The sequence below is a fragment of the Oryx dammah genome, unplaced genomic scaffold, assembly GCF_014754425.2.
Source record: "Oryx dammah isolate SB20612 unplaced genomic scaffold, SCBI_Odam_1.1 HiC_scaffold_10, whole genome shotgun sequence".
In the NCBI taxonomy this organism is placed as follows: Eukaryota; Metazoa; Chordata; class Mammalia; order Artiodactyla; family Bovidae; genus Oryx; species Oryx dammah.
In genome coordinates this window covers 53,526,768-53,547,899 of record NW_024070194.1, presented here as the reverse complement: position 1 = coordinate 53,547,899, position 21,132 = coordinate 53,526,768, and the positions used below count along the sequence as shown (strand labels likewise).

The 21,132-nt window shown below is 42.2% G+C and overlaps 1 protein-coding gene across 1 annotated transcript in view; it reads right to left on the bottom strand.

Annotated features, from left to right (window-relative positions):
• FAM171A1 (family with sequence similarity 171 member A1) overlaps positions 1-21,132 on the bottom strand; it is a 125,900-nt gene that overhangs the window by 55,053 nt on the left and 49,715 nt on the right. The gene's annotated exons all lie outside the window — the stretch shown is intronic.

Below are 21,132 nucleotides of genomic sequence, written 5' to 3'. Positions count from 1 at the left end.
CAGGCATGGAGATTTGCAGCAAAATTGTTCAACAGTCTGTGACGAACATGGACGTGTACAGCTCAGGGTCGCTGTGCTGGTAATCATGAAGACATGACTGAAAAGCAGTCCCTGCACACAGTACCACCAAGCAGGTGGGCAGACTATCTAAGCAATGTGTCCTGCCCAGCCCACGGACCTGCCCCAGGTGTTACCCCATTTAAGGAACCAGCTTGCCCCTCCTTGGGAGGGAGGAAAAGCACCTGTTACTTGGTTTTGTTGGATCCCTCACGCTGCAGCCTTCCCAAAAAAGTCTTGACTGAATTTCTCTTCTTGATTTCTACTGATTAAAGAGTTCAAGGGGCCCGGTTGGTATCACAGAGTTAATGCAGTTTTTGGCTAGATGACCATAAGGAATAGCTAAAGAACCCTAGACCCAGGAGTTACATAAGGTCTGCACCAAATAAATCTCTCAAAAATCTTGTAGAGAAAAAAAGCGCTACAAAAACTGAACCTGGTTACTCCCTACTATAGGAAGAGAAAACTACTGCCAAAAGAGGGATAAAATCAACATCAAGAAAATCAGGCATATGGCGTTACAAAGCATATCTAGTTGATTCCTGCCAATCTTATCAGTGTTATCTTAATGCGGATTCACAGCACATTTGCTTTCTTATGGAGCTGGGTCTTACTTGTCCCAGTGGTAAGGGAAGTTATAAATGAATTAATACTCTCATAGCAGAAATCCTCTAGAACAGGACAAGTGGGAAGGTGTTTTGTGGTGTTGCACACTGACCATTTACATGATCATGTAATGCAACATTCACTAACAACTCACTGGGATTACACAATTTCTGCTTTCTCTTCACTGTTGGCTGAGAAGGCAAAAGCAACGGAGATTTGGAAAAAGTGCAATAATTTCTGAATAAACAGAAGAAAGGAGTTCTCCAAAGGTATGGACACCAAGCAGGGAATAAAGAAGAAGTGATGAACTGGGAGAATGGGATTGACACACACATACTACGGCACTGTGTATCAAATAGATCACTAGTGAGGACCTAGTAAAGAGCTTATCGCTCAGGGAGCTATACTCAGTGCTCTGTAGTAACTTAAACGGGAAGGAAATCCAAAAAAGAGGGGATATATTTATGCATAGAGCTGATTCACTTTGAAATTAACATAACATCTTAAAGCAACTACATTCCAATAAAAATTAAGTAAAAAAAGAAAAGAGTTTTCTTATAATCAATGCCCTGGGTTCTACCACTTGAATTTCTTCTAACATGGGAAGCCTAGTATATATTCTGCAATTATATACCTGAAAAAGATTATTTAGCTACTTCTTTTGGTGTAACAGGATGTGAAAACACATCACTGTGGTTAGGTAATTTTTACAGACTAATGGGGTGTCGTATGTATTAAAATTTTGCAATTTGTTTTATTTATATGAATAAAGAACAGCAGGAACAGCCCACCCATTCGGTAGGTCTAGATTTAGCTCCTTTTTAAAAATTAGACTTTGTTTTTAAAAGCAGTTTTAGGTTCACAGCAAAATTGAGTGAAAGTTTCAGAAATGTCCCACTGGGGTATCATTTTTATAGAAACACTTATATTATCCATTCAACAGCAAACAATTTTATTCCCATTAAAAGACAACCAGGGGAGTGATCTTATCATGAGGTGGGGCAGTTCAGTTCAGTTGCTCAGTCTTGTCTGAATCTTTGCGACCCCATGGACTGCCGCACACCAGGCTTCCCTGTCCATCACTAATTCCTGGAGCTTACTCAAATTCATGTCCATCAAGTCAGCAATGCCATCCAACTATCTCACCCTCTGAGAAGAGGTGGGGCACTACATACTATTTATTTATCTCATTTTGCAGAGAAAAGGAAGACCCTATAAATGGCCCTAGACCTAAATATGCAGTAAGATCTACTCCTGGGCATATATCCAGAGAAAATTCTAATTTGAAAAGATACGTGCACATCAGTGTTCATAGCAGCACTATTTACAGTAGGCAGGACATGGAAGCAAATTTAATATCCATCAACAGATGGATAAAAAAGATGTGGTACACATATACAGTGGACTGTTACTTAGCCATAAGAAAGAATGAAATAACGTCATCTACAGCCACATGAATGAGAGATTATCATATTAAGTGAAGGAAGTCAGAAAAAGAAAGACAAACACCATACAATATCACTTGGAGAAGGAAATGGAGACCCACTCCAATATTCTTGCCTGGAGAATTCCATGGACAGAAGAGCCTGGTGAGCTACAGTCCATGGGGTTGCAAAGAGTCAGATACAACTGAGCAACTAATACACTTTCATCATTTATATGTGGAATCTAAAATATGACATAAATGAACTTATTTACAAAACAGAAACAGACTCACAGACATAGAGAACAGACTTACAGTTACCAAAGGGGAAGGTGTGGGAGAGGGATAAATTAGGAGTTTGAGATTAGCAGATACAAACTACTATATATAAAATAGATAAACAGCAAGGTTCTACTGTATAGTACCCAGAACTATATTCAATATCCTGTAATAAACCATACTGGAAAAGAATATATATATATATATACATATATATATATATACACACACACTGAATCATATTGTTATACAACAGAAACTAACACAGCATTGTAAATCAACTATACTTCCATAAAAAACACATTATCCTGATTATATCTGTAAGGGTGATTTGGAGGAGATGAACATTTAACTGAGTAAAGCAGATCACCCTCCTTCATGTGGGTGGGCCTTGTCCAATCAGTTGAAGGCCTGAAGAGAACAAAAAGTTCCCCCAGAGAAAAGGGAGACTTCCTCTTGCCTACCAGCCTCTGAACATTGGCATTTCCTGCTTTCAGACTTGAACTGAATGTCAGCTCTTCCCTGATCTCAAGTCTACCAGCGTTTGAACTAGAACTATACCATCATCTCTCCTGGACATCCGGCTTGCCGGCTCACCCTTTAGACCTTGGGACTTCTCAGTCTTCATGATCATGTGAGCCAGTTCCTTAGAATAAATCTCTTCCTATAGGCCCATACATCTCATTGGCTCTGTTTTCTGGAAAACCCTGAGTATTGCTGCATCCATCATGGGTTCCAATTCTGCAGCGCATGGTGGGTGGACCCTGGGAGTGTGTGCTCAGACCTCTTCTTGTTTCACACTCTTACTCAGCATTATTTCATGATCAGGAATTCAGTTACTGCCTCTACAGCATGCTTCTCAAATTCTCATGGACCAGTGGTAGAATCAAGAAGGAAAAAACAAGTGCTTAGGAATTCTTCCTCCCCTATAATTCAGAACTCCTTTACTCTTGGCAGATTTGAAAAGTTTGACTCTGTGGGCACAAACCAAGTCATTTTCAAAGAGCATATCTGCTTGGTGGGTAGAACACCAAACATTATTTTTTAGTCCAGATCTTTTCATCATCTCCTATCTGCCCACAGACTTAGAACTAAAGGAGACAAGTCTGGTTCAAATTGCTGGTTGGAGAGGAGGCACCCACACAGCAAGTTCAGAGCAAAGACCACAGCAGGAGCAAGAGGAAGGAATCGCAGTGCACCCTTCACAGGTGCGCAGAACTTAGCAGAACTGCCTGGGGACACCGAGGGGCCATGCCTCCTCTCCTCCCCTTTTATCTTCAAGTAGCAATTTATGTCTTTAGTTTTTTTCCCACACATGATAGAAGACATTTACTTCATAACTTCTCATGCCAACTCTGCAATCGACATTCTTCATCTCTCCTACAGTCACCTGCTGAAGGGTACTGCTCCAGATCGCAGCCCCTTCCGTGGGTCTCACCGGGAACACAGCTGGGAGGACCATGCTCATCTCAATCTGAACAGCCACCAAGTCTCAGTTTCACATCTACTGGAAAAAGATCTGACTATCATGGAAGGAAAAGTGAAATCTATGGGCTCTATCATTTTCTCTTTTTTTGTTTTTTTTTCTGTGAAGTTTTTGGCTTCCTCTGACCATTTTTCATGCTTTTTTATACTCCCTCAAATTGGCCTCAATGCTGGGATTTTAATATTTTTCTTCCCTTTTGGTGTTTAGAGCTGTGGATTTCCACAGCAATCCACCTTGCTGGGAACCCAGTGTTTGCTGGGTTGGCCCATCAGGCTCTGTGGAAAGAAAGTCCATTTCCACCAGCAGATCAAGCAAAGGCTTTCAGTCCAAGCTGCCCAAATGCCCTGTGCTGCTGACCATCAGTGAGAAAAGCAGAAAAGCGAGTCACTGGATTCAGTCTCCAGCGCTGTGATTAGTTATATTTAACTCAAATTCAGGGAGTCACAACAGCTTACCATCTCTTACGTCAAAATATAAAAAATTAGTCATTTGAAAATATTTTCAAACTGGGAGGTTATTTTTAAAACATTACCTGACCTTTGCTTGAAGAGATTCTGCTCCATACTACTTGGTGCTAACTTTTAACAATATCTGTATATATAGAATTGCCACTTCTTTATACAGCAATTATAGGTATATCCTGGGCTGGCTATGTAAAGGGGCAGTTTTCTATCCACTTACTTTACTTCTTCTGGAAATATGAAAGGTTTATCTTACTTTGTAAGATATCTGATGAAACAAGAATGCATTTTATTTTACTAGCATTTTCTTATCATTTATTTTCTCTGGTCTCATAGAGTGCATATGCATCTTACATTGTTCAATTTTATTTTCTTCTTAAAATTTAGTGAATCGTGTGAATGTGCATTCTCATGTACAATCATGTTAGTTCACATGTCTGTAAGATCACTGTACTGTAAGATGAAAAATGTTTTTTTCTTTTTTGTTTTTTTAATGTATCATTTGTGAGACAAATATAATAAATCTATTACAGTAGAGTACTATATAGCCAGTTGTGTTAGGTGGGTACCTACGGTAACTCTGTCGGACTTATGAACAAATTTGGCTTATGAATGTGCTCTTAGAATGGAACTCATTCATATGTAGGGGACTCATTGTATTTTTCCTTTGTTTTTCAACGGTTTGATTAAAAAAAATAGTGAATTGTATCCTTTAAGCAAATTATATATTTTCTAAAAGAGACATATCTATAATATTATAGACTGTGTAATTTTGTTACTGAAACACAAGTCGGTGTGCCCAATGCACAGAAAGGCCAAACAATACCAAAACATCAGAGTGTGGAGGAGAAAGGTTTATTCAGGGCTGTGCAAGAAGACAGGTGGCTCATGCCTTAAAAACCGCAAATTCCCCCAAAGCTCTCAGTGAAGCCCTTTTCTAGGAAAGGTGAGGGAGGTGAGGGATGAGTTGTAAAGTTCTTGGTGTCTGAGCTTTTTGTTCCTGAGGTCAGGTCACAGTCAGCTAACGACATTCCTGTAAAACTCCACCATGCCAATGTTACTCTGTTTTGACAAGAAAGGTCCCAAGGTATGACTTTCATCCTGCAAGGTCCAGTCCTGGCTGAGAGGAAGAGGATCTAGGCTGGTGGCTTCCTCAGGCCAGGTCCCCAGACGCTGTCCAGCTGTGATGGCTGAGGGAGCCAGGCGCCCAGGACCCAGCTGGCTTTCAGGTTCCTCGGGCGGCCCAAATGGCGGGAGCTGGGTCCCACAGACTGTCCTATGCAGATGGCTGCTGCCATGAGGTCATAGAGGTGGTGATGGGGGAGAGGGTCACTGCAGCCTCAAGGCCTGGGTCTGGCCATTGGGTGGCCTTGGCGAGAGCTCTGGAGCCCTATAGACGCAGCCGCCAGCCTGTTGCCTGGGCCCCTGGCTCATCCGCTGGCCCAATGGCGAATGAGCTGGAGGGCCTCAAGGAGAAGGCTTGGATCCACTTCTTACCTCATTCTCTGCTTGACAACTACCACTCCACAGGCCATAGCTGAAAATGCCCTCACTAAGGGCTGCTCGCTGACAGTTGGCTGCTTGGGGGTAATGGTGCACAGCGTCACTGTGTGCTAAGGGCTGCCTGGGCAGTGATGCTCTATTACAGTATTAGACATCATCTATAATATCATGCATTATATAATCTATATGTTAATATGAGTCATATCACTATAGGATGCAAATATATTAAAATATGATACCAATATCAGTATATTAGTGTCAATGCATAGTATATTAATTACATAACTTTACTCTTGAGAGTCCCTTGGACTGCAAAGAGATCCAACCAGTCCATTCTGAAGGAGATCAGTCCTGGGTGTTCTTTGGAAGGACTGATGCTAAAGCTGAAACTCCAGTACTATGGCCACCTCATGCAAAGAGCTGACTCATTGGAAAAGACCCTGATGCTGGGAGGGATTGGGGGCAGGAGGAGAAGGGGACGACCGAGGATGAGCTGGCTGGATGGCATCACCGACTTGATGGACGTGAGTCTGAGTGAACTCCAGGAGTTGGTGATGGACAGGGAGGTCTGGTGTGCTGCAATTCATGGCGTCACAAAGAGTCAGACACGACTGAGCAACTGAACTGAACTGAATTGAATCTGTATTAATATATTACTTGCATTATATAATATTACCATTATATGTTATATTATATATAGTTATATAGATTAAATAAATATTATATCACATTCTTACATATTGTCTGTATAATATAATACATAATGCATGCATGTGTGCTCAGTTGTGTCTGACTCTTTATGAAACCATGGACTGTAGCCCACCAGGTCCCTCTGTCCATGGGATTTTCCAGACAAGAATACTGGAGTGGGTAGCCACTTCCTCCTCCAGGAGATCCTTCCAATCCAGGGGTCAAATCCATGTCTCCTGAGTCTCCTGCACTGGTAGGAGGATTCTTTACCACTGAGCCACCTGGGAAGCCCATAATATATAATAGAGCTCAAAGCATTTGACAATTTTTGTGTGGGTTTCATTCTAAAAATAATATTCAGCTTGGTGTTCTGTGCAGAAGAGAAGGGACAAATGCAGGCGTGTGTCAGAGGGACACACAGGCTGGCATGAGTGTCTTCTGGCTGCCCTGATGGTCCCCTCAGCATCCATTCTCTAGTTAACCACCTTTTGCTCTTGACTGACCAAGAGGTGCCCTAAAGCCTCTCTATTAACCTGAGGTTACAACATCTGATACAGAATTCCCACCCATGTGAGACTTTCCTCACAAACACGTACCTTAATTATCAGTGGAGGACTATGATCTCCAAACTTCCATTTGAACTTCTACTCACTTGAAAAAGCCCATAAGATATGTTTGCTGCTGCAGCCCTGAACTTAGGATCCCACTTTGCGCCTTTCTGTGTTTTGCAGTCTCTAGCAACTGACTCCTACCTGAATCTCATGAAAAGATGGCTCAGTGACGACTCCTGGTCACAGCTTCAGTTTGGAACATGGATGAAAGCACTGGTGCGGGAAGTGAGTAAGTGCTGGTCCCAGGCACCCTCCTGCTGGCCACACTCTGCAGGGCAAAAGCTTTGAGCTTACTCCCCATCACATCTCCACAGGCTCTGCACACAGAATATTCTCTCACCTCAACCCCTTGTGTCTGTCCCTCTCATACCTGAACTTATGTCTTGGCAGGGCTGCCAGGATCTCTGGTGCCATAAACCAGTGGATTCTTCTCCCTTCCCATAAGAGATATATAAAGAGGATGGAACTGTAGATCATTTCGTTAATCACACTTTCTAAGCAACAACCAAATTGCCAAGAACGTAGAAATACACGATAAACATTCACAGAAGTACAGCAATTAAAGAAGCTATGATAATGTACATAGAATACATGATATATACATGTATGACATATCTTTTTTCAAGTGACAGGATGCCTTCTCTCCCTGTACTTGAAGCACTGTATAATGGAAATAGAAAATGCAGTACTCAAATACCAACAACCTGCTATGACTTTTTGAATGAAGATGCTGTTAAGTCTGTCTATTCACCAATAAGTTAAATGCCAGAAGTCATTCTCTGCTATTATACCTGGTACAAAATGAGGCTTTCTGAGGCTGCTTCCCCACACAGGTTATGCTATAAAAGCAACTATAAACTCATTATACTCTTGCAACTAATCAAGGGTTTATTTAGGGTAAACATCCCAGAATAAACCAAAAACTACTGCTGGATTTACCTGATTCAACTGTACAACTTACACATATAAACAAGTGCTCCCAAGCAAAATAATTTAACTGGGTTTCTATGATCACACCTAAAAGTTATCTGATAGCAAATGATACTGACACAATCCCAATCTTTTTAAATGACAGCAGAAATCATGTCGATGTAGCTTTAAAAGTACTATTTGAAAATATAATTGCTTATCTTGGGGGAAACTTTTCTGAAAAAATTCAAACCAATTTACAATAAAAGAATGCTTTAACTCTTCAAAAGAAATCAGAATTGAAGCAGTTATTGAACACCAAAATGATGCTAAATATATCAAAAAGAAAAAGCTTCAGTTCCAGTTTTTCAGAACTTTCCCATAAAAATCGATGCATATATATATATATATACCTAACAGAGCATCCTTGTTTTCCTCAGATATGAAAGAGAAAGTGTTAGTCATTCAGTCGTGTCCAACTCTTTGTGACCCCATGGACTGTAACCCAAAGGCAATGCCAAAGAATGCTCAAACTACCGCACAATTGCACTCATCTCACATGCTAGTAAAGTAATGCTCAAAACTCTCCAAGTCAGGCTTCTGAAATACGTGAACTGTGAACTTCCAGATGTTCAAGCTGGTTTTAGAAAAGGCAGAGGAACCACAGATCAAATTGCCAACATCCGCTGGATCGTCGAAAAAGCAAGAGAGTTCCAGAAAAACATCTATTTCTGCTTTATTGACTATGCCAAAGCCTTTGACTGTGTGGATCACAATAAACTGTGGAAAATTCTGAAAGAGATAGGAATATCAGACCACCTGACCTGCCTCTTGAGAAATCGGTATGCAGGTCAGGAAGCAACAGTTAGAACTGGACATGGAACAACAGACTGGTTCCAAATAGGAAAAGGAGTACATCAAGGCTGTATATTGTCACCCTGCTGATTTAACTTATATGCAGAGTACATCATGAGAAACACTGGGCTGGAAGAAGCACAAGCCGGAATCAAGATTGCCAGGAGAAATATCAATAACCTCAGATACTACCCTTATGGCAGAAAGTGAAGAGGAGCTAAAGAGCCTCTTGATGAAAGTGAAAGAGGAGAGCGAAAAAGTTGGCTTAAAGCTCAACATTCAGAAAACAAAGATCATGGCATCGGTCCCATCACTTCATGGGAAATAGATGGGGAAACAGTGGAAACAGTATCAGACTTTATTTTTTGGGGCTCCAAAATCACTGCAGATGGTGACTGCAGCCATGAAATTAAAAGATATTTACTCCTTGGAAGCAAAGTTATGACCAACCTAGACAGCATATTAAAAAGCAGAAACATTACTTTGCCAACAAAGGTCCATCTAGTCAAAGCTATGGTTTTTCCAGTGGTCATGTATGGATGTGAGAGTTGGACTATAAAGAAAGCTGAGTGCTGAAGAATTGAAGCTTTTGAATTGTGGTGTTGGAGAAGACTCTTGAGAGTCCCTTGGACTGCAAGGAGATCTAACCAGTCCTTCCTAAAGGAGATCAGTCCTGGGTGTTCATTGGAAGGACTGATGTTGAAGCTGAAACTCCAATACTTTAGCCATCTGATGAGAAGAGCTGACTCATTGGAAAAGACCCTGATGCTGGGAAAGATTGAAGGCAGGAGGAGAAGGGGACGACAGAGGATGAGATGGTTGGACGGCATCACCGACTCGATGGACATGGGTTTGGGTGGACTCCGGGAGTTGGTGATGGACAGGGAGGCCTGGTGTGCTGCAGTTCATGGGGTTGCAAAGAGTCGGACATGACTGAGCGACTGAACTGAACTGGACTGTAGCCCGCCAGGCTCCTCTGTCCATGGGATTTCCCAGGCAAGAATGCTGGAGTGGGTTGCCATTCCTGTCTCCAGAGGATTTTCCTGACCCAGGAATTGAACCCAGGTCTCCTGCATTCCAGGCGGATTCTTTACCATCTGAGCCACTATGGGAAAGTATGCTATGACTACAACATTGACATTGACATTGAAGTTGCTCAGTCATGTCCGACTCTTTGTGACCCCATGGAGTGTAGCCTACAAGTCCATGGAATTTTTCAGGCAAGAGTACTGGAGTGGGTAGCCATTTCCTTCTCCAGGAGATCTTCCCGACCCAGGGATCGAACCCAGGTCTCCCGCATTGTAGGCAGACTCTTTACCGTCTGAGCCACCAGGGAAGTCCAATGACTACAACAGAGAAGTGTAAATACGGTAACTTTTTCTCTAAGCTTCACACAATCTCCTTCACAGTTAAACAAACGAACAGTGATGACGCAACACTGAAGTGACAGAGAACCCGGAGGGATTTGTAGGTAAATCACTATAAGAAACCACTTGAAGAAGACTTTGGTTTTATTGGTATTTTAAGCTTTTCACAAAGGTACAAAGTCCCCTTAAGAGAATTTGGAAGAATCTGCAAACTGTGAAGTTAATGAGCAACATTAAGCATATCTATAAAATTAACATACACACCACAGCCAAGCTTTAAAGATGTGTTGGCAGATGTTCATGGAATGGTTGCCAAGGGAACCTGGTGGAGGAAAAATTCTCTCTCTGCGTGTGTATGTCTTTCCAGACCACCTTAGATCTAAGGATATGCACTTTTAATAGTTTGTCCAGGTCTCAGTCAAGAGCAAAGTTACATGGCATTTCTTTTGAGTAAGAAGCTTTCAGATGTTTATTATTTAAAAAAAAAATTTAGCAAGTCATTTCTCTCTCTAGGAAGAGACCAGTTAGAAAGTGCTAAATGGTGCTAATTGTGAGGAAGCTGACATTAATTACTTTTAGAATTTTTTAAAAGGGGCAAAAAAGGTAAACCAAAGAGACTTGTTGGAAGGTTGTGAATAGTCCAAGTGTGTTGGAGAAGACTCTTGAGAGTCCCTTGGACTGCAAGGAGATCCAACCAATCCATTCTGAAGGAGATCAGCCCTGGGATTTCTTTGGAAGGAATGATGCTAAAGCTGAAATTCCAGTACTTTGGCCACCTCATGTGAAGAGTTGACTCACTGGAAAAGACTCTGATGCTGGGAGGGCTTGGGGGCAGGAGGAGAAGGGGACGACAGAGGATGAGATGGCTGGATGGCATCACGGACTCAATAGACGCAAGTCTGAGTGAACTCTGGGAGTTGGTGATGGACAGGGAGGCCTGGAGTGCTGCGATTCATGCGGTTGCAAAGAGTCGGACACGACTGAGCGACTGAACTGAACTGAACTGTGAGGCTCTCTGGCACTTGAAATGTCACTACATGAAAGATAAAGATACAAGATCAAAACATGAGAGACAAAGGTGCTTGAAGCAGCTGCGGTCAGAGCAGTGGTTAAATTACACACATGTGCTTCTCTTTCCAAAGAAACAGAATTACTTAACAAGCTAGAGTGGACCTATTATTAAAATTTTCTTTTCAGAACTGTAATGGAAAGTAACCTTTAAAAACTGTATAAAAATGAAAAAAAATTAATAAATAAAATTCTTAAAAATTTTATATACCCATAAAAATTTTCTTTTCTGTTTTAGATGAAGCTTAATTTCTAGGGTGCTTTAGGGTCTTTGATATGAACTATGGGAGTGGGAGTACAGTGCTGGGAGGGCAGGAGGTGTGGGGGGTGTGTACAGAACATGTTTCACAGCCAAATCATCTGGGGTCAGCTTCCAGGCTCCTCATTTCAGAGTTATGTGGTCTCAGTCAAGTCCGTCAGCCTCTTTGAGTCTCTATTCCTTTTTTTGTTTACTTTGATTAAATCTAAGTAAACAAGCAAATAAATTCCAGAATCTGAGAAACATAAAGGCAGAGAGAAACGTGTTTGTTTTCATAGTCTCCAGGAAACAAACTAAGTGCTATGTTCCTAGAATATTTGTCCTGGGAAATTGCTATAGGTTGCCATATCCCAGGACTCAGGTGAGGAGGTTAATGAAAAGTGGTCAAGGGTCCAGTTTTGCAGCATCCAGATGGGTAGACTGTGCTCTGAGAAGGGGAAAATTGGAGGCATGGCATTCCAAAGTACCATAGCTAATCAGCATGAGGGAGTTCAGGAAAGGAAGGAGCTGGCAAGACTTTAGCCCTCATGAGTCTCCATTTCTTCATCCATATAACAGGGGTTCCAACTGCCTTGAAAACATTGTAGGATTCATAGGAGAAGAAAGGGGATGATGTATGTAAGGTGTCTGTGGGCACAAGATCATTCCTGATTTTGCCCCCTTGCCAGTGTTCCTCTAACTTTACCTGGTCAAACAAAATCTCAAAGCCACCCCTCACACCTCTTCCTCCTCCAAAAGCCCCTCAATGGAAGAAAAATGAAAAAGGAAAGATGTTTTGCAGTGCGTTTTGCAGAGCACAGGGCTTGGGGCTCTGACCACCTGGATTTGTCTCTCTTCTCTCCACTTACTGCTCTGTGCTCTTAACTGGAGTTTTCCCATCTGTAAAAAATGCAGGTGATCCCCCCATAACTGTCTCTGACAGCTGCCATGAGATGGTAAGTGTAAGGGCCTGGCACGCAGCACAGCACATGGTGAGGGTTTAATGAGCTTCCTCTTTCCCAACATCTGACTCTGAAACAAGGATCGTCAAAGGTTTTCAGGAAGTTTATGAATGCCTTCCTAAAAAGGTTCATGCAAGGAGCTGACTGCGGCTGACTGTGGTTTGTGGAAGATACCCTTTCTCCTTCACACCCATCACTGACAATTCCCAAGGACATAGAGAGCTGGAGGGGTGGCAGAAGTCGCTGTTAATGTTCTGCTGAACGTGAATTCTCGTGGGCTCCCGCATTTCTGCACATTTCATGAGCCAGGCACTGACTACCAGTGGTTGTGGACTGTCTCTTCAAGGATGTTTATTTAAATGGTGGAGATGGTGTGGAGAAAAGGGAGTCCTCCTACACTCTTGGTGGGAATGTAAGTTGGTGCAGCCACTACGGAGAACAGTATGGAGGTTGTTCAGAAAACTAAAAATAGAATTACCATATGATTCAGCAATCCCACTCCTGGGCAAATTCTCAGACAAAACTATAATCTGAAAAAGATACACGTACCCTTATGTTCATAGCAGCACTATTCACAGTAGCCAAAACATGGGAACAACCCAAATGTCCATAGACAGATGAATGGATAAGATGCATATACAATGGAATACTACTCAGCCATAAAAAAGAACAAAATAATGCCATTTACAGCAACAAGGATGTACCTGGAGATTCTCATACTAAGTGAGAAGAGAAATACCATATGATATCATTTATATGTGGAATGTAAAATATGGCACAAATATGCTGCAGACACAACTGAAGCAACTTAGCACAGGCTTCTCTCCTGTAACGTAACCCACCTCATGTACACATATCATTGGGCCCTCTCTGAGTTGCCCTCTAGGAAAAGCATAAGGATGAGACTGCTGGTCATCTGGCAACGCTACTGCTGTGTCTTTGATTCCAAAATGTTGTGGTTTTTGTGTGTGTGCATGTTAACTCACTTTAGACTTGTCCAACTCTTTGCAGTGCTATGGACTGCAGCCAGCCAGGCTCCTGTCCGTGGGATTCTCCAGGCAAAAATACTGGAGTGGATTGTCATGTCCTCCTCCAGGGGATCGTGCCAACTCAGGGATCAAACCTGCATCTCTTACGTCTCCTGCACTGGTAGGCAGGTTCTTTACCATCAGTGCCACCTGGGAAACCCTGTGTCTTCTACCAGCATCTATAAAACCACAGCTGACCAGCTTACTAGCTGACAAGGAGGGCAGACTCTCAGTCCCTTTACAATTTTTTTTTAAAAAATACTGTAGGTATCAATTATACTTTATTTATTTATTTCTTTGACTGCAGGGCATGCAGGATCTTAGTTCCCCTGACCAGGGATCGAACTTGTGCCCCCTACAATGGAAGCACAGTTTTAACCATGAACCACCAGGGAGTTCCCCTTTTACAGTTCTTGACAGCCACTCAGGAATCCAGGGAGGTCCAGGAACTATGAAAGTACTGAGGCGAGGATCCTGGGAGTAGGGGCGGGAGAGTTAGAGAAAAAACAACCGAGACAAGACAGTTCCAGGCTTTGGGTAGTGCCTTTTGGCTTAGGAAGGTTCTTTTTAACCAGCACATTTTTAAGTTCTAAAATAACCCTCTATCAGGAAGGACCAAGGTTTCCCTTTTCTCTTGGCAAATCCTAATCATCCCCACACCTCTACACCTACTCCCACCTACTTACCACTCTGCTGCATTAAATTTCCAGGGTTATTCCAGTATGTTCTACACGGGCACAGCCTTCCTTGCAGGATAAGAGGGGGAAGCAGAATCTGAGGGGTTTGCCCTCCAAGCATTATGATGCAGTGTGTATCCCTGGGTCAGGAAGATCCCCTGGAGGAGGGCATGGCACCCTACTCTAGTAGTCTTGCCTAGAGAATGGACTGTAGCCTGCCAGGCTCCTCTGTCCATGGGGTGCAAAGAGACATGATCGAGTGACTTAGCACAGCATGCATGTATTTATTTTCAAAGGACTGATCATTTAAGCTTCCTTTTAAACTTTAAGAGCTGAAAAGTCCTATTTATTTGATCATAAGCAAAAACTGAGGAGTGCAATGAAAATTCTGTTAATTAGCTGCTATCCATTTAACATTTGAAAATGTACATTTGTTTAGTGAAACACCATTTCTGCTGGTTACATCTGTTTGAGTAAATGCTCATTTAATGAGACAGCACTGTAAACTATGCTCACGCCTACATATTATAAAACCTTATAATGTTCTAATTAACACAAATATTTATGGAATCCAATTTACAGGCGTTTTCTAAGAAATTTAAAAGTTTTCACAACACAATTTAACGTTCCTGCTTGATCTGAAGGGGGAAAAAAATTGGACTCTTCTGAACAAGAGAAGAGGTGGTCCTTGTGATGTTTTTCCACAGTGATGGTCAGCATATAATATTTTTCCACATCATTTACATTTATAGAATTGGTTCTTCATTTGTGCCAAATGGATTAATATTTTGCCTTCTAACTTTTATAGCTCGTGTATTGGCATCAACGTCAATAAAGGGATTTTATTTTCTGCTCCTGCCTTGAAAATGAGTTCCACGCTTCTCTTCACTGCCAACTTAGTTAATTCTGCAACATAAGATGGAGATTTATTTTTCCAGGTTGTAGTACAGAAGGTCTGCCACGTTTTGTCTTATACTTGGAAATCCAGGCTATTTTTAGTTCTCCCTTCAGAAGAGCAGGGCAACCTAGTCCAGTATTCTTGCCTGGAAAATTCCATGGTCAGAGGAGCCTGGTGGGCTATAGTCCAGGGCACAAAGAGTCAGATACAACTGAGCGACTAACACTTTCACTTCACAAAGGCATTATTAAATGTCACCTGTTCAATGGAACACAGGTATAGCGTGTACAGAGAATAATCATTCAGCTCAGGCTCCAAACTCAAAGTGGGGCTTCCCTGGTGGCTCAGATGTAAGGAATCCCTCTGCCAGTGCAGGAGTTGTGGGTTTGTCCCCTGGTCGGGAAGATCCCCTGGAAAAGGAAATGGCAACCCAATCCAGTATTCTTGCCTGGGAAATACCATGGACAGAGGAGTCTGGCGGGCTACAGTCCACGGGATTGCAAAAGAAGTCAGACATGACTTGTCGACTAAACAACAACAACCAGAGCTCAAAAGTTCAAAGAGTGCCCCAAAGACAGCCTGTTGGCTCAAAGAATTCAGGACACAAAGGTAGGCAGAAAAGTCCACATGCGAAAGAGATTAAAATGAAGTTCCAGGGTGGCCCAGGGCAAATGGTTTTCCCTGCACATTATCACGGAGGGAGAGAGTGCCTGTGAGTAAAATGTCCCCTGGGAACCTGGGGATGGGGAGAAGTAGTAGGAAGCGTTAGAGGCTTCACCCCTACAAAGAAGACAGAGTGAGCTCTTGGCTGTGCTATAATCTTGACCCCTTCACTGTACCCATGAGGAGCTGGAGGCTTTCATTCATGTTATGTAGCTTGTTTGTACCTGAGATGGGATCATCAGAGTGGACAGGTGTATTAATCATGTCTTTTTAGGGACTTTCCTGGTGGTTCAGCAGTTAAGAATCTACCTTCCAATGCAGGAGATGAGGGTTTGATCCCTGATCAGGGAACTAACAGCCCACATACCTCGAGACAATTAAGCCCTGGCACTGCAGCTAGAGAAAGGCTGTGCATGCAACAAAGACCCAGCACAAAAATTAATAAAAATTAAAATAAATAATTAATTTTAAAAATTGTGTCTGTTTATTTTGTATTTTGCCACTTTGATCTCTTGGGTCTTTTCTGACCCAGGAGGGACTGCATTTCCTAAGGCTAGTTGATTCCACGAGATGGTAAATTATAAACTTGGAGGGCTCACCTGTGAGCCTGCCTTCAGCTGCAAGCTAACCCATCCAGAGCCCACACCCCAACCATCTCCTTTATGGAGCTCGAATTCCAGCCCCAGGTTGCTATCCACTTGCTCTAATCTTCCCAGGGCCAGATATCAGACAACTGCACACAGCCCCCATGCTCCAGAGCCTGCTGAAATTATTCAACTAGCCAGTCCTAACCCTGCCTGGCCTGCTTACCCTGCTCCACTCATTCTTTTAGAAGAAATCCACAATAAAGGCTTTTGTCTATGTTCTCCTCTCAGGGCCTTTGCCTCCTGGCTGGCCCTGGTGCTTCCCTGTGTGTCCCCCTGTGGAGTGATGTACCCCTTCCTCTTGGGAAAAATGAGCATAACAAATGATCTCTTCCATGGTAGTCATCTCCTGGTCTGTTGACCTCCCCATACCTGAATAATAATACAATCCAGGAGTTCCCTGGTGGTCCAGGGATTGGGAATCCACCTGCCAATACAGTGGACACAGGTTCCACCTCTCCTCTGGAAGATCCCACATGCTGTCAAGCAACGAAGCCCGTGTGCCACAACTGCTGAGCCCACTCGCCTAGTGTCCGAGTTCCACAACAAGAGACGCCACCGCAATGAGAAGCCCGGGCAGCGCAACTAGAGTAGCCCCCACTTGCTGAGAAACCCCGAGCACAGCAACAAAGACCCAACACAGCCAAATATATATATATGATCTATATTTTAAAACAGTGGGTGGTTCCAGGTTTTCCTGGCTGAGGATAAGCCACGACCAGAGAATTGGTGCAGAATTAGTTAGGATTACACTTGTGATGAAGAACTTTCTAAAAGTGCTGGCTGCAAGGATAAATAGTATGTTCCATAGCACAGAAAATATTTAAGAAGTGAGAAGAAATGGCTCATCAGGCAGGCACAATGGAGCACTCTGATCAGGCCTGATGAACCTCTAAGTTACCTTTCAGATTCTGTGACAGTCATAAAGGGACTTGGTGTATCGGGAAGTGAGTGAGAAATTGCAGACTCTTGATAGCAGAGGGTCACTGAAGATTTCTGAGCAGGAGAGTGAAGCAATTCATTTTTTAAAAATAGGCAAAATGGACCAAAACAGAGGAAGACTATTGGTGGAGGAATTAATGGAGGGATTCCTATTGAATCCAGTCCCAAGACCACAGAGAATGGCTTTCTGGTGCCTTTGTGGGGTGCATAATGGTGCGACAGAAACAGGAGGAAGGGTAAACTTTCCTGACCCCGCCTTCTCAACACAGGTGAGGAGAGAGACCTGGGCAGAGGCTCCAAGTTGAACAGATGTCAAAATATTATGAGGGCAGGGTTTGAGAGCATTGGATACTGACCTACAAAGGACCCACCCAAGCAGTTCTTGCTTATTACAATCAACACATCACAGTTTTCACATTTGGGTACAACTTGACTGTATATTTCTTCCCAAGTCCACCCTGTCTTCACACTCAGAAGCACATTTATCCAAATCAGTTGATGCAAAAAGATTTTAAGTTATGGATTTAAGTTCAGGTCTTTCACTGAGGCTAGGACAGGTAATGTATCTTTTGGTTCTCCTTTGAAAAAGTCACATTCAAGTATTATAATTGTGCAAAGGAAAGATGTTTAAATCATTTTGTCGTTGATATCAGCAAATTTAGTCATGTGCTTACCTTTTTTAGGATGAGATGTTCTTTTGAAATTGATGGTCATGATCATCCATTTAGGGTGAAGATTCTTAAGGTTGACCCAAAAAATAGAAATGAGGACAGTGGCAGAAAACTGTATCCTGGACACAATAATCTTCACACAAAGAACCAGCAATTACTTCTGGATTCTCGTTTTTCTGCTCAATTAGGTCACATCTACGTTCTTTCTTATCAGAACTAAATTTAGCAAACACCCACCACAGTGATCACTTCCTAGAACAAGGCTTTCCATCAGCCCACAGTGATTCTGGCAAGACCTGCTGATCCCTTCCAGGGCTCCGGATTATGACATTTTGTGAGTGCAGATGCATGCTTAGATCCAATGTACTGTGAGATGATCTTTGTTGAGTGATCTTATTTCATGCTCCCATGTGCTAACCCAGGCACGGATGACACCACCCACACATCCTCAGTGGGCCAAATGCTGACTTGTTTTTCAGGAAGCTGTGAGTCGACACAAATCTTATAACTTCCCCCTCACTTGCCTGGAGCAGTTGGATACCATATCCATGGGCCATATGGGGACTGAACCCATGACCCTCATGGAACATCCATGGGGTTTTAAAAAGCTTGAGCTAACGAGCCACACACAGGATTAAACAGTTATGATTTTATCCTAAAATAGGAAGGAACCTGAGGAAGACTCCAAAACAATCACATTGACCATCACAAAAATGTAAATATGTTCTTCTAGCATTGTGATGTTTCCTTTCCAATCAATCAGCTAGTTGAATATTTAGTGCTTATTTGGGAACAGGGAGGCAATGTGGGAAAATGAAGACTTTTACCATTTTTTTTTTTTTTTGGTTGCACCTTTGGCATGTGTGATCTTGGTTCCCCAACGAGGGATCAAACCCACGCCCCCTGCAGTGGAAGCACAGAGGCTTAGCCACTGGACCACCAGGGAAGTCCCAAGACTTTTAATTCTTATTATTTTCAAGCTGTCCATATTCATGCTTTCATCTTTCAAACTCAGTGGCTGCTATGCACACAACTGAAGTGAAATATGTTCTACTCCATGTCCAAGTATACAATCCAAGTACACATAGAGGGTTTTCTTAGGAAGGGTGTGTACTGTAATTAGGCAGAAAGCAAAACTGTTACCTCATTGTGAAAGTTAATAAATGTTTGAAGAGAAAGTCTTGTAAATAGGCAAACATCTGCTAACGTTTAGTTTTTAAAAGCAGAAAGTTAGTTTTTAAAGATATGGAACAGCTTAGACACATTACTTCGACAAAGCCTATTTCAATCAATATTTCCATAAATAGCTGTCCTAGTTTTTAAACTTTAAATAAAACAAATACAGTCTTAACACAAATAGCTATTTCTTGGTGTAAACGTGGTCCTACTTTAAACTTTGCACGTTCTGCTTTCTTGCTCATTCCTTATTACCATGTAATTTGTGAATAATAAATTAATGAATGCAGAAAACTTAAACATGAATATAATACATACTAGAGGTAACCAGAAACCAAATTATCTTATTTTCCAATGTACATATTTACTGAAATAACTGATATTCAAGGAACTCTCTATAACTCACATTTTTAAAAATCACCTAAAACAAGCCCCAATATTGCTTTACAGTGAAATACTTTATAGCATGCAAATTTTTTAATGTGGAATTTCCTATTTTACTTAAAAAATTTTTTTTAAATTGGAATATAATTGCTTTACAATGTTGTGTTAGTTTCTCCTGTACAACAACAGGAATCAGCTATATGTATACATATGTCTCCTCCCTCCTGGACTATCCCCATCGTCTTGGACTACCTCTGGGTCATCAGAGAGCACTGAGCTGGGCGCCCTGTGCTATAGAGCAGCTGCCCACTGGCTATCTATTTTACACATAGTAGCGTATATATTTAAGTGCTATTCTCCCAGTTCGTCCCACCCTGTCCTTCCCCTCCTGCCCTCCGCCCCCACCGTCCACAAGGCCTTTCTTTACATCTGTGTCTCTATTCCTGCCCTGCAAATAGATTCATCAGTACCATTTTCCTAGATTCCATACATATAGCATGTGAATTTAAATCTACAAAGAAAAAAACTCTTTGGAAGTGAAGAATCTAACTTCTAAATGTTTGTTTCAGGACCTGAAGGAAATTTGCATTTTCTTGCTTTGATTAATGAAAACCATGGGAAAATACTAACATTTTAATATAGAAAGTGTTTGCTACTGCCTCTGCTAAGTCGCTTCAGTTGTGTCCGACTCTGTGCAACCCCATAGACGGCCTCCTACCAGGCTCCCCCGTCCCTGGGACTCTCCAGGCAAGAACACTGGAGTGGGTTGCCATTTCCTTTTCCAATGCATGAAAGTGTAAAGTGAAAGTGAAGTCGCTCAGTCGTGTCTGACTCTTAGCGACCTCATGGACTGCAGCCTACCAGGCTCCTCCATCCATGGGATTTTCCAGGCAAGAGTACTGGAGTGGGGCGCCATTGCCTTCTCTGATAGAAAGTGTTTAGTAATCATTACATTATTTTTGCTTAATGATAGAGTAAACCCTCAGTCTGGAGCAAAGAAGAGCGTAAAAGGTATGTTTAATTTCCAAATTCTGATCTCTAACTTTGATAGTTCTCAGAGATTTATGCTTTTTTTTTGGCTGCACCGGGTCTTAGTTGTAGCACATTGGATCTACTTCCCTGACCAGGGACTGAACCCAGGCCCCCTGCATTAGGAGCATGGACTCTTAGCCACTGGACCACCAGGAAAATCCCTGGGGTTTATTCTTAAGCACTAGAAACAAGGTGCCTTTGGGATCTAGGGCCAACCATTCTAGCCATAAGAGAAAGCTGAGCTTTATCAGCCAATTACATTTGTTAGTTACATTTTTCTTTCTAGCCTTGAATGACCAAATATGTAAGAGAATGACCTGCTTCCACTTTCTCCTGCCACGATTGTATGAGGGTGGGTATGGATCTAGGGAGTGAGTTTGGTGAGGGAGGAAATGGGTGGCAAACAGAACCTTAAATATGATTTTTTTAAAAACCGTATATATGCATGGGGTATTAAAGCTTCCAAAGAACTATCACATGGGTTCTATTATTTGATCTTGGT